The sequence below is a fragment of the Schistocerca nitens genome, unplaced genomic scaffold (assembly GCF_023898315.1).
Source record: "Schistocerca nitens isolate TAMUIC-IGC-003100 unplaced genomic scaffold, iqSchNite1.1 HiC_scaffold_465, whole genome shotgun sequence".
NCBI lineage: Eukaryota > Metazoa > Arthropoda > Insecta > Orthoptera > Acrididae > Schistocerca > Schistocerca nitens.
This window is the reverse complement of record NW_026045998.1, coordinates 3231343-3244955: the sequence shown is the minus strand read 5'-3', so window position 1 is coordinate 3244955 and position 13613 is coordinate 3231343.

Below are 13613 nucleotides of genomic sequence, written 5' to 3'. Positions count from 1 at the left end.
TCTTTTAGCACTCTTGTGTATGACGTCACACTTGCCTTACTTAGGGTCATCTTTTCCAAATCGTTTTGCAATTTGTTTTGATATTATGATAACTTTGACTATGAACGACAGCGAGACCTGCAAAGAAGCTAAGACGGCTCCTCAGATTGTCTCCTAAATCATTTATATACGTAAGCAACACCGGAGGGCCTATGACACTACCTTGGGTAACGCGAGAAATCACTTCTGTTTTACTCGATGACTTTCCGTCACTTATCAATGTGACCCCTCTGACAGGAAGTCACGAATCCAGTCGCATAAAAGACACGATATTCCATAAGTACGCATTTTCACTACAAGCCGCTTTTGTGCTACAGTGTCAAAAGCCCTCCGCAAAACCAGAAATACGGAATCGATCTGAAACCCCCTTGTCAATAGCACTCAACACTTGATGTGAATAAAGAGCTACTCGTGTTTCACAGGAACGATGTTTTCTAAACCCATGTTGATAGTGTGTCAATAGACCGTTTTCTTTGAGGTAATTCATAATGTTCGAAGACAACACGTGTTATATTTGTGCGACCTGTGCAACTTTCCAGTCTTTGAGTACGGACCTTTCGTCGAGCGAGCGGTTCTATATGATCGTCCGGTTTGGAGCTAATGCATCAGCATACTCCGAAAGGAACGTAATTGGCATACAGTCTCGACCAGAAGACTTGCTTTTGTTACGTTATTTAAGTTGCTTCACTACTCCGAGGATATTTACTTCCACGTTACTCATGTTGGCAGCTGTTCTCGATTCGAATTCTGGAACATTTACTTCGTCTTCTTTTGTGAAGGCATTTCGGAAGGCTGTGTTTAGTAACTCTCCTTTGGCAGCACTGTCTTCGATAGTATCTCCATTCCTATCGCGGAGAGAAGGCATCCGTTGTTTCTTGCCGCTAACATACTTCACATGCGACCAGAATCTCTTTGGATTTTCTGCCAGTTTTCGAGACAAAGTTTTGTTGTGGAAACTATTATAGGCATCTCGCATTGAAGTCCGTGCTGAATTTCGAGCTTCTGTAAAAGATCGCCAATCTTGGGGATTTCGCGTCTGTTTAAATTTGGCATGTTTGTTTCGTTGTTTCTGCAACAGTGTTCTGACCCGTTTTGTGTACCAAGGAGGATCAGCTCCGTCCTTTGTTAATTTATTTGGTATAAATCTCTCAATTGCTGCCGATTCTATTGCTTTGAATTCCAACCACATCTGCTCTTCGTTACCAATCTTTTGTAAAACATTTTTAATCAAAAAACTTTCTAAATCGAGATTGTAAAGTTAAAAAAGGCCACGAATTAATTTTTTCCGTCTTTTTGTGTTTACCGCTCGTAAAACATGCACAGCTGGTATCGAATCCAGGCTCCTACTGTAGCGAGCGAGCACGGCAGCGCAGAACCACACGAGTTGTCGCAAAAAGACTCCGCCTTACATTGCTGTATTGGAAGTGGTCGGTATTCTCGAGAATCGTTCAGAGTTTTCTTTGGCAGAACTGCATGTAAGTTTTGAACTCGAGACGTGCCATCGGTGTAAGAAGTTACAAAAATGCGACTGTCGTGTGGTGTCCTTGCTCTGGAGAAACGTGTGTAGGCACTGTGCGATTCTGCCCCCGGAAATTTTGATTCCTAATTTAATAACATTTGTGCGTTCATCTTACGTGCGGTCCGGGACGCATTGAGTGTGTGTCGGTACACGGGAAAGCCTATTTCTATGCCATCGGTGTTTGCTAAAGTTATCGAGAAGGTTGTATATACGAGGTTACTGGAGCATTTAAATTCACATAATTTGCTGTCAAATGTACAGTTTGGTTTTAGAATTGGTTTAACAACTGAAAATGCTGTATTCTCTTTTCTCTGTGGGGTTTTGGACGGATTAAGTGAAAGGTTACGAACGCTAGGTGTTTTCTTTGATTTAACGAAGGCTTTTGACTGTGTTGACCACAAAATATTACTGCAGAAGTTGGACCATTATTGACTAAGGGGAGTAGCTTACAATTGGTTCGCCTCTTACTTTAAGAACAGAAAGCAGACGGTAATTCTCCGCAATATTGAGAGTGGTAATGTTCAGTCGCAATGGGGCACTGTTAAGTGGGGCGTTCCCCAAGGGTCGGTGCTGGGGCCGCTGCTGTTTCTTATTCATATAAATGATATGCCTTCTAGTATTACAGGTGATTCAAAAATATTTCTGTTTGCTGCTGACACCAGCTTGATACTGAAGGATCTTGTGTGTAATATTGAAACATTACAAATAATGTAGTTCATAAAATAAGTTCGTGGCTTGTGGGAAATAATTTGATGCTAAATCACAGTAAGACTGAGTTTTTACAGTTTCTAGCTCACAATTCAACAAGAACCGATATTTTGATCAGACAGAATGGGCATATTATAAGCGAGACGGAACAGTTCAAGTTCCTAGGCGTTCGGATAGATAGTAAGCTGTTGTGGAAAGCCCGTGTTCAGGATCTTGTTCAGAAACTAAATGCTGCTTTATTTACCATTAGAACAGAGTCTGAAATAAGTGACAGTTCGACGCGAAAAGTAGTCTACTTCGCATATTTTCATATGCTTATGTCGTATGGTATTATTTTTTGGGGTAATTCTTCTGATTCAAAAAGGGTATTTTTGGCTCAAAAACGGCCTGTTCGAGTTATGTGTGGTGTAAGTTCGTGAACCTCTTGTCGACCCCTATTCAATAGTCTGGGAATTCTGACATTGTCCTCACAGTATATATTTTCTTTAATGTCGTTTGTTGTTAGCAATATTAGCTTATTCCCAAGAGTTAGCGGCTTTCACTCAGTTAGTACTAGGCAGAAATCAAATCTGCATGTGGAATGCACTTCCTTGGCTCTTGTGGAGAGAGGAGTGCAGTATTCTGCTGCATCCATTTTCAATAAGCTACCACAAGAACTCAAAAATGTTAGCAGTAGCCCAAACACTTTTAAGTCCAAACTGAAAAGTTTCCTCATGGCTCACTTCTTCTATTCTGTCGAGGAGCTCCTGGAAGAGCTGAAAAATTAAGCAAATTCCAGTGTTACATTGTTGATTTTCTTTATTTAAACTAACGAATTGTGGCCTGAATACGTTTCTTGTATTTCATTTTATCTGTTTCTACTATCGTGTTATAACTTCACGTATTGACTCGTTCCATGACCATGGAGACTTCTCCTTAATTTGGTCCCACGCAGCAATAAATATATAAATAAATGTTACAACCGTGCCGCCAACAGAAGCACGGTAATCTGGCGAAACCCTGGCCGCAGCCAGGGTCAGACTCCATAGCGTCCAGCAGTGCCGAGAGCAGACTCCGCCGCGGTCAGCTTGGAGCCGGCCGCTCCTCTGTGTGTGTGTGTGGCGGCGCTCCGGGGGCTCTGGAAGGTCCCCCCTCTCGCTGACCGAAAGTCCGCCTGCTACACACACATCTGCAGCGGCATGGCACCTACAGTCTGTCTGTAAAACTGGAGAGCGGGCAGCGCTTTTGGTGCGGGGGAGTGGCCATTCCCGGAAGAAGGCTGCCGCCGGCCTACAGGGGCACCCACAATATGTCGCCCGTTACCTGTCTAGCGGAGTAGGTCGGCGTGCAGTGATACACGTCCTTTCTGCTCCTGGAATCTCAGTTGCCAGTGTCAGTCAGTTAACTTTGTATACTTACTGATGGATAATCGTCTAGCATTGCAAGAAAATGTGCAGAATACGAAGAAGATGAGGTATTTGGGGAGAAACGAGCGTTCGATCGTCTCTAATATTATTACAGCGTGTATTAAAGAGGCGACCCAAAAAGAACTGTCGGCTAATATTACCAGTCCCAATCAAAGGGCTGCAATTTATGCGAACGTCAGTCTCGACCAATAGGACGCATAAGTAAGGAATCGTTGATGCTACCAAAACACACGTAACCTTTCTGACAGATGACAACAGAGTAAATACCGAATATGCATATCATTGAACACATGCTTTAGAGGCACGTTTACGAAGACAGTGACAATAAAAGTACTGCAAATCAGACTAATACAACACACAAAATTGTAAATTTCTCCTTACTTTTTATGCATTTGTCTAAAAATGAATGCAGCCGAGACGTATCTGTACGCGGCGTCGCCACAGATTTAAATCGCGCGCCGCGGCAGGGCCGGCACTACGTTGTGAAACAGCCTGTAGAAGCGCCTCGTGACGCAGCTGGCTGGGTAGCCACAGTGGGGACTCGCTCGCTCGCTCGCTCTTCAGTTTACCGACAGGCTGTAGCAGTCATAGTACGTGCAGTTCAGAACTGAAAAGCAAACCCTCCAAAGGGAGCCCATGGAGCTCGGCCACGGTCACCAGTAGACGCAGAAGAAGGCCGCGGCAACCGTGGCCGAAACATTTTTTTCTTACCATGTGACGCGGTATCGTAGCCAGAAAACTTTCATTCGTGAAATCTTCTCGGGTGATCAGCCGAGTGAAGGCGTCGTCTTCTCGCAACGTTTCGAAGGGTTTCGTACCCATCATCTTCAAGGAACTTTCATGTCGACTGCCTCTCGCCGCGGAAGCCTAAGCAATTAAAAAAGTACACTGTCGCACTTGGTCTTCTCTCAGTTCCTATTTCATTCTCTACTTTCCTGCTCCAACCCTCTCTCTCTCTCTCTCTCTCTATGCCCCCCTCTCTCTCTCTCTCTCTCTCTCTCTCTCTCTCTCTCTCTCTCTCTCCCTCCCACTCTCCCTGTTTTCTCTGTCCGTAGTCGTTCTTATCTCGCCTCCTGCTTCTCTGTGCCTCTCCTCTTGTTCCTTTTGCGCCGTGATACTATTTGGCACAGTGCGCGAGTTTTCCTCGGTAGCTGCAGCGCGCACGTCAGAGGTCCAGAAAGCCGCGCTATCGGCCTGTGCTGGGACTCGAGTGGTTGGAACAGAGGTCGCCATGGTAGCAGAACCCCGGCGACGCTTGTCCCACTGCAGAGAGTGTGAGTGTGCGGCGGTGAGCCGGCCTTCATATTAATGTGGCAGGGGCGGCACGTGACAGAGACAGCCTGCACACACCACACACCACAGGCAGCTGCAGCTGCCGGCTCGCGGCAGGTGTGCCGTGGCTCGGCACGCGTGCAGCTGGCGCCAGGTGCGGCTGCAGCTGCCTGCGGTGTCTGCAGGGTCGCTGCCAACACCTGCTGCTCCCCCCACCCCGCCACGCCTTATAAACTAGCGGAACGCCGTAATCCCGCACATCACACCGCTCTGAAAACAACAACACGGGCCCCGTGTCTGCTTCCCCTACATCTACATCCGTACTGCGCAAGCCACCTCACGGTGTCTGGCGGAGGGTACCTAGAGTATCTCTATCGCTTCTCCCTTCTGTTCCAGTCTCGAATTGTTCGTGGAAAGAAGCATTGTCGGTATCCCTCTGTGTGGGGTCTAATCTCTCTGATTTTATCCTCACGGTCTCTTCGCGGGATACACGTAGGAGGGAGCAATATACTGCTTGACTCTTCAGGGAAGGTATGTTCTCGAAACTTCAACGAAAACCCGCACAGAGCTACTGAGCGTCTCTCCTGCAGAGTCTTCCACTGGAGTTTATCTATCATCTGCGTAACGCTTTCGCGATTACTAAATGATCCTGTAACGAAGCGCGCTGCTCTGCTTTGGATCTTCTCTCTCTCTCTTCTATCAACCCTGTCTGACACGGATCCCACACTGCTCAGCAGTATTCGAGCAGTGGGCGAACAAGCGTACGCTTCCTTTGGTATTGGGTTGCATTAAATCACTCCTAACGCCTACTCCCAGTTAATTTATGGCATTAACTGCTTCCAGTTGCTGACCTGCTATGTTGTACCTAAATGATAAGGGATCTTTCTTTCTATGTATTCGGAGCACATTACACTTGTCTACATCGAGATTAAATTGCCACTCCCTGCACCATGCGTCAATTCGCTGCAGATCCTCCTCCATTTCAGTAAAATTTTCGATTGTTATAACCTCTCGATATACCACAGCATCATGCGCAAAAAGCCTCAGTGAAATTCCGATGTCATCCACAAGGTCATTTATGTATATTGTGAATAGCAACGGTCCTACGGCACTCCCCTGCGGCACACATGAAATCACTCTTACTTCGGAAGACTTCTCTCCATTGAGAATGACGTGCTGTGTTCCGTTATCTAGAAGTCTACAATCCAATCAGAAAATTGGTTTGATAGTCCATATGCTCTTACTTTGTTAAAAAATGGTTCAAATGGCTCTGAGCACTATGGGGCTTAACTTCTTAGGTAATCAGTCCCCTAGAGCTTAAACCTAACTAAGGATTCCGTGATTTATTCAGTTTTCAAATTTACACTGACTTTTTTATCACCCTGTATACTAAATGAGTTACAGTCTCTTGGAACTTCAGAAGCTGTTCCTGAAAATTTACATGTTCTGTTTTATTTTTCCCAAAATGCCGCAAACCACCTCCAGTAGAGTATTCAAACTTCCAGGGAGTAATAACGTACATATCTTGCGTCTACTGAACTAAAAGGAGAATATAATGTTACATATAAGTAAAATTATTTAGGGTAACGTAAAAAAGTACACAATTTTAACTGTGTAATTAAGAAATTGTATTTTCGAACGCAGTGGCTGAAATGCAAGTATTGTACTTCAGAAGATACAGTTTAATGTCCTGTAAAAGATTCGTGCCAATGGCTACAGTGGTCCCGGAAATACAGGGAAGCCAAGTGACTAAATTTAACGTTGTCGGGATAGGGCGCTACCTCTGCAACGCAAGCTTAGGCACTGCTGTAACAATCCTACTTGGACAATAAATCGAGCACGGAGCTCCTGTTGATTTACGACCGTTTGGCCGGCCGGTGTGGCCGTGCACTTCCAGGCGCTACAGTCTGGAACCGCGCGACCGCTACGGTCGCAGGTTCGAATCCTGCCTCGGGCATCGATATGTGTGGTGTCCTTAGGTTAGTTAGGTATAACTAGGGGACTGATGACCTCAGCAGTCTAAGTCCCACGGTGCTCAGAGCCAGTTGAACCAGTTGATCGACAAATTAGAACAGCGTCGGACGAAGTGTGTAAGTCTAAAAGGAGAGTGTGTCGAAAAATGAAAAAGGTTTACCCCAAACACGTAAGTAGTTTTTAGTTTTGCACAGAGTTTTCAAACGCCCCTAGTGCTGTTGCCAGCACTGTCCTCGTAAATCCGAAGCGTCACGATGTGAAAACTCCTCGTCCAGTCGTACTGTCTTATTTCCCCGTAGTTTGCCATACTGCTCGTTTTGAATTTTGAATAATTGTTCAAAAAAGTTGTATTTCCCCAGAACCACACACGGTACCATAACGGTGTTCCCACATACGGCTACTAAGCCAGAGGTAATGCTTCTGTGTTGCAGTTTATGCAGGTGTGTAGTGACTTTCACACACACACACACAGTATAGACAGGACAGGTTCATCACTCCTTCTCTCTTATGTTTTGTGATAAATTGTGACATTGTGTGTTCGTGTGTATAAAACGTGGCCTTCTCTGCCTTTTGCAGGTAAGTGTCGGATTTCATCTCATCTCGACAGTTCTGTCCAGGGTGCCGTTTTGGTAAGTAACACAAAGTACCATCGTCCGACCTGGGACCGGACTTGGACCACTGGGCTTTCGCGGCTCGACTTTTTAACTTTAGCTCAGTATTGCCGCCCTCCGTTTCCTGCGCTTTTTCCCTCCACACTCTCGCTTCTTCCCTCCACACTCGTTTCTTCGCTACACATTTCGCTAGTTCTTACTGCTGGCCCCGAGCGTCTAGCGAAAATGTATCCCAGTACAAAATTTAACCACTTCAGAATTCCTACAAAAACGGCCTGTTCATTTTCTTCTGCAGGACTAATACTTCACACGTAGCGAGCGGGGGGAATTGAAAATCTTGCGCACGGGCTTTGAAAGCGTTGGGAGTTGCATAAAACCCAGAGGTAGGGGTAGCTGACTCACCGAGGGCCCGGGCGTTGCACCTGACTGTCCACAAAGCCTTCTGGGCAACTATAGTGCGCGTCATTTACGACGGCGGCCGAGTTTAGGTTCGTTCTGCGCATCTGACGTCACAAAACAGTCAGCCAATGAACAGAGAACGACGTTGCCAGAGCTCGACTGCAGTGCAGACCACGGACGAGTGTCTTCAGTTTTAGAAACGCTCAGTCGTAAATAAAGTAATTGAACAAAAGCAATGTCTTGATAGCAGACTTTCTTGTATAGAAAGTTTGGAAAAAGCATTCTTTACACCAATTGCTTCATATTCTATTAATTAATTAAACCAAACAAGCAATAAGACTCCTAATTCAGGCGATAGCAAGGAAAGGTCTTTGTATCATTCTCTCTAACCACTTTTTCGCAATAAAGAACAGCGGTGATTGTTCATTTCCTATCATTTCCTATTGTACTTCGATGAAACGTGAGTAATTCGTAGTCATACCAACAGTGTTAGTCGGTAGTTTGCGTGATGTTTTAGACTCCTCCAGGAGTTCTGAGGAAGAACGAGTTGTGTTAGCGTAACGGTTAAAGTGTTTGACTGCTGAGCAAAAGGTTATGAGTTCGAACCTGAAGATGTGTAAAAATGCCGGCACGGTAACTGAGCGTGTTCGGTCAGAGAGTTTAGCTGCCCTCTGTAAGAAAAAAACTGAGAGAACAAATCGACGATCAACCTGAAAAGGCGTCATCAGACGTCCGCCACGAAGAAATTCAACAAACGATATAGAACGAAATGAGATAAAAAAACCTTCTTTACTTAAAAACAATATCGAAGTGTCTTACTTCATGAATTTTATTTGTTTGAATGTAATTTTTTGATATTTCTACTGCTATGTCTCCTCATTCTAATCATAGTAAGTTTTCGGTTTTTCTAATTTTGTCCTCCAATATTTCTTTTCACAGGAATTAAAAACAATGAAAAGCCACACATGCAATATTCATGTTATCTGTTTTGTTTGTATATATTCTCTTCCGCCGTCGCTGGTTTGCTATCCATATCGAGATACATTCTTCTGCGACAATATTAAAAGTATCATCTAGAGCAGAATTGCGGGTCGTACGTTGCCGAGCTACTCGATTGTCTGACGCAGTTCTTTGCTTTGCTGCTTTGGCAACATCATCTTCAACGTTTTTGTCGACTGATCTATGTTTTGGCAAGTATTTGCTGTCCGTTGTGACAAAACACCAATTGTTTCGTGCAATGGTTTACTACATTTAATGCTGCACAATAAGTACGTTGAACATCAAAACATAATTACAGTAAGTCATTTATGGGGGAAAGGTATCAGTCAAGAAGATGTGTATAAATCAAATTTTTGGGCCAAATAATATTTGTGAAATCGAATGATAAAGTGTGTCAAAGCAGTCGGAACACCGTGTGTCTGCACAGGCGAGCAGTGCAGTGATGACAAAATCGCGCACAGCGCGGAATGCGGGGAGCACGTATCTGTAGCAGCGAAAGGGTTAATGCGGCCGTGGTGGCTTTACTTCATAAACTGCGCGCTCCCCCCTAAACGTAAGTCTGCGACGTATACTATACTATACTATACTATACTATGGCGCTGCTTCTCTTGGCGCGTACAACTGGCAACGCAGCAATCTCCCGCGTCTGGGCGGGCATGCGCGAACCGCCAGGATAAAAGAATTCAACTAAAGACAGACGGCCTCAGCTTCAGGGGGATTTTTGTTGTTGTGGTCTTCAGTCCTGAGACTGGTTTGATGCAGCTCTCCATGCTACTCTATCCTGTGCAAGCTTCTTCATCTCCCAGTACCTACTGCAACCTACATCCTTCTGAATCTGCTTGGTGTATTCATCTCTTGGTCTCCCTCTAAGATTTTTACCCTCCACGCTGCCCTCCAATACTAAATTGGTGATCCCTTGATGCCTCAGAACACGTCCTACCAAGCGATTCCTTCTTCTAGTCAAGTTGTCCCACAAACTTCTCCTCTCCCCAATCCTATTCAATACCTCCTCATTACCGAGCGAGGTGGAGCAGTGGCTAACACACTGCACACGCATTCGGGAGGACGACGGTTCAATCCCGCGTCCAGCCATCTTGATTTAGGTTTTCCGTGATTTCCCTAAATCGTTCCAGGCAAATGCCGGGATGGTCCCTTTGAAAGGGCACGGCCTACTTCCTTCCCCGTCCTTCCCTTATCGCCGGCCGCGGTGGTCTCGCGGTTCTAGGCGCGCAGTCCGGAACCGTGCGACTACTACGGTCGCAGGTTCGAATCCTGCCTCGGGCATGGATGTGTGTGATGTCCTTAGGTTAGTTAGGTTTAAGTAGTTCTAAGTTCTAGGGGACTAATGACGACAGCAGTTGAGTCCCATAGTGCTCAGAGCCATTTGAACCATTTGAACCTTCCCTTATCCGATGAGACCAATGACCTCGCTGTCTGGTCTCCTCCCCCGAACAATCCAACCCAAATACCTCTTCATTAGTTATGTGATCTACCCATCTAATCTTCACCATTCTTCTGTAGCACCACATTTCGAAAGCTTCTATTCTCTTCTTGTCCAAATTACTTATCGTCCATGTTTCACTTCCATACATGGATACACTCCATACAAATACTTTCAGAAACGACTTCCTGACACTTAAATCAATACTCGATGTTAAAGAATTTCTCTTTTTCAGAAACGCTTTCCTTGCCATTGCCAGTCTACATTTTATATCCCCTCTACATCGACCATCATCAGTTATTTTCCTCCCCAAATAGGAAAACTCCTTTACTACTTTAAGTGTCTCATTCCCTAATCTAATACCCTCAGCATCACCCGACTTAATTCGACTACATTCCATTATCCTCGTTTTGCTTTTGTTGATGTTCATGTTATACCCTCCTTTCAAGACACTGCCCATTCCGTTCAACTGCTCTTCCAAGTCCTTTGCTGTCTCTGACAGAATTACAATGTCATCGGCGAACCTCAAGGTTTTTATTTCCTGTCCATGGATTTTAATACCTACTCCAAATTTTTCTTTTCTTTCCTTTACTGCTTGCTCAATGTATAGATTGAATAACATCGTGGAGAGACTACAATCCTGTCTCACTCCCTTCCCAACCACTGCTTCCCTTTCGTGTCCCTAAACTCTTATAACTGCTATTTGGTTTCTGTAAAAATTGTAAATAGTCTTTCGCTCCCTGTATTTTACCCCTGCCACCTTCAGAATTTGAAAGAGAGTATTCCAGTCAACATTGTCAAAAACTTTCTCTAAGTCTACAAATGCTAGAAACGTAGGTTTGCCTTTCCTTAATCTAGCTTCCAAGGTAAGTCGTAGGGTCAGTATTGCCTCACGTGTTCCAATATTCCTACGGAATCCAAACTGATCTTCCCCTAGGTCGGCTTCTACCAGTTTTTCCATTCGTCTGTAAAGAATCCGCGTTAGTATTTTACAGCTGTGGCTTATTAAACTGATAGTTCGGTAATTTTCACGTCTGTCAACACCTGCTTTCTTTGGGATTGGAATTATTATATTCTTCTTAAAGTCTGAGGGTATTTCGCCTGCCTCATACATCTTGCTCACTAGATGGTAGAGTTTTGTCAGGACTGGCTCCCCCAAGGCCATCAGTAGTTCTAATGGAATGTTGTCCACTCCCGGGGCCTTGTTTCGACGCAGGTCTTTCAGTGCTCTGTCAAACTCTTCACGCAGTATCTTATCTCCCATTTCATCTTCATCTACATCCTCTTCCATTTCCAGAATATTGTCCTCAAATACATCGCCCTTGTATAGACACTCTATATACTCCTTCCACCTTTCTGCTTTCCCTTCTTTGCTTAGAATTGGCTTTCCATCTGAGCTCTTGATATTCATACAAGTGGTTCTCTTCTCTCCAAAGGTCTCTTTAATTTTCCTGTAGGCAGTATCTATCTTAGCCCTAGTGAGATAAGCCTCTACATCCTTACATTTGTCCTCTAGCCATCCCTGCTTAGCCATTTTGCACTTCCTGTCGATCTCATTTTTGAGACGTTTGTATTCCTTTTGCCAACTTCATTCACTGCATTTTTGTATTTTCTCCTTTCATCAATTAAATTCACTATTTCTTCTGTTACCCAAGGATTTCTACTAGCCCACGTCTTTTTATAGCATTCGTTATTTCGTGAGAATAAAGAGCCGGTTGTGTTGCACACGAGAGAGTGTCAACAGATACTTCGACGTAATTTATAATATTCGAATGCAGTGTATGTCCCAAAGTCCTACTGCAAATCGGCGTCAGCGATATGATTACCTCTAATTCGCTTCTCGAATATTGGTGTCACTTGTGCAAGTTTCCAGTCTTCGGGTACGGGTATTTCGTCGAGCGAACGGTTGTACACGATTGCCACGTTTGCGGCTATTACCTCGGCATACTCTGAAAGGAGAGTAACTGGTATGCAGTGTGGACAGGAGGCGCCGCCTTCATCGACAGATTGAAGCTGCTTCTCCCCACCTGGAAAATCCACCCCTACGTGACTCGCGACTTGAGCCGCTATAGTTTCCAAGTCTGGGACATTTCGTTCGTCTTCTTTCGTCAAGGAATATCTGCCAGGTTTCGAGACACGGTTTGGTTGTGGAAGCTGTGAAAAAGCATGTAGGGACAAGTCGTAGTTTAACGTTGCTACCAAGAACGCGAAAAGTTCTTGACCACTATCCCTCAGATTTTTGCAAGATACTCTTAATAAACTTCGTACAGACATAGGGGATAAATGTTTGAAGTATATGCGGTAAACAATGATGTATGTAAAATTTACAGTTATTAATGAAACCAAGTTATTGGTTTTAAGGTTGTTACCAAAAATCTCCAAACGTATTACATTGATCTACTTCCAGTTTTTACAATGTACTCTAATAAAAGTGTGTACGGACGTAGCCTACATATTTTTTAAAACTGTGTGTGGTATATAAGTATACAAATGCTATATAAAGGAGAAACGTTGTTCGCAAAAATCTCGAAAAGTTGTTGAACAATTTACTTCAGGTTGCTACACGATACTCCAACGAACATTCAGATGGACATAAGCCACACGCAGTATTTCTTTAATGTATCAATATATGTAAAGGGAAAAAGTTGTCAAAATTTTCTAAAATTTCCTGACCAGTTTAAACTTTTACAGACGTTCGGACGGACATGAGCTACATAGTTTTGAAACAAGTTGTACAGGTTTTCTGTCTAAATCGACTCCAAGGAGGAAAATAAAGCGCTGTGCTCTGCTGTGAAAATGTGAGGTTTTGTTTTCTTTATCTGAGACATTTCACGTCTCTTTAAAAAAACTATAGCTGTTGCCGACTGCCCTTTCGTTAATTGTTGCTTTTATAAAAATTGTTTTTGCTCCTTCTGGTTTATTTAATTATTTTTAATTATTATTGGCGTAACAACGCATATATGGAAAGAGTGACGTGAAATTCTTTTAACAATGCTGTGCTTTTAATTGCTTTATCATCGTTACCTTTTTTAGCAAAATAAAATGATGGAAGTATTATTGTTCTGAATCTGGCCTACAATTGAAAGAACGATTTTTTTAGTAACTGCAACTCATGCTAAGTATCAATATATCTTTCCTACTTCATAATTATTCAAAGTTGAAATTAATGTCCTATGATCACTGATGTTACAGTTCGTACGATCGTTCACAAATACAAGTTTGCAGTGGATTTTTTTTCTTACTAA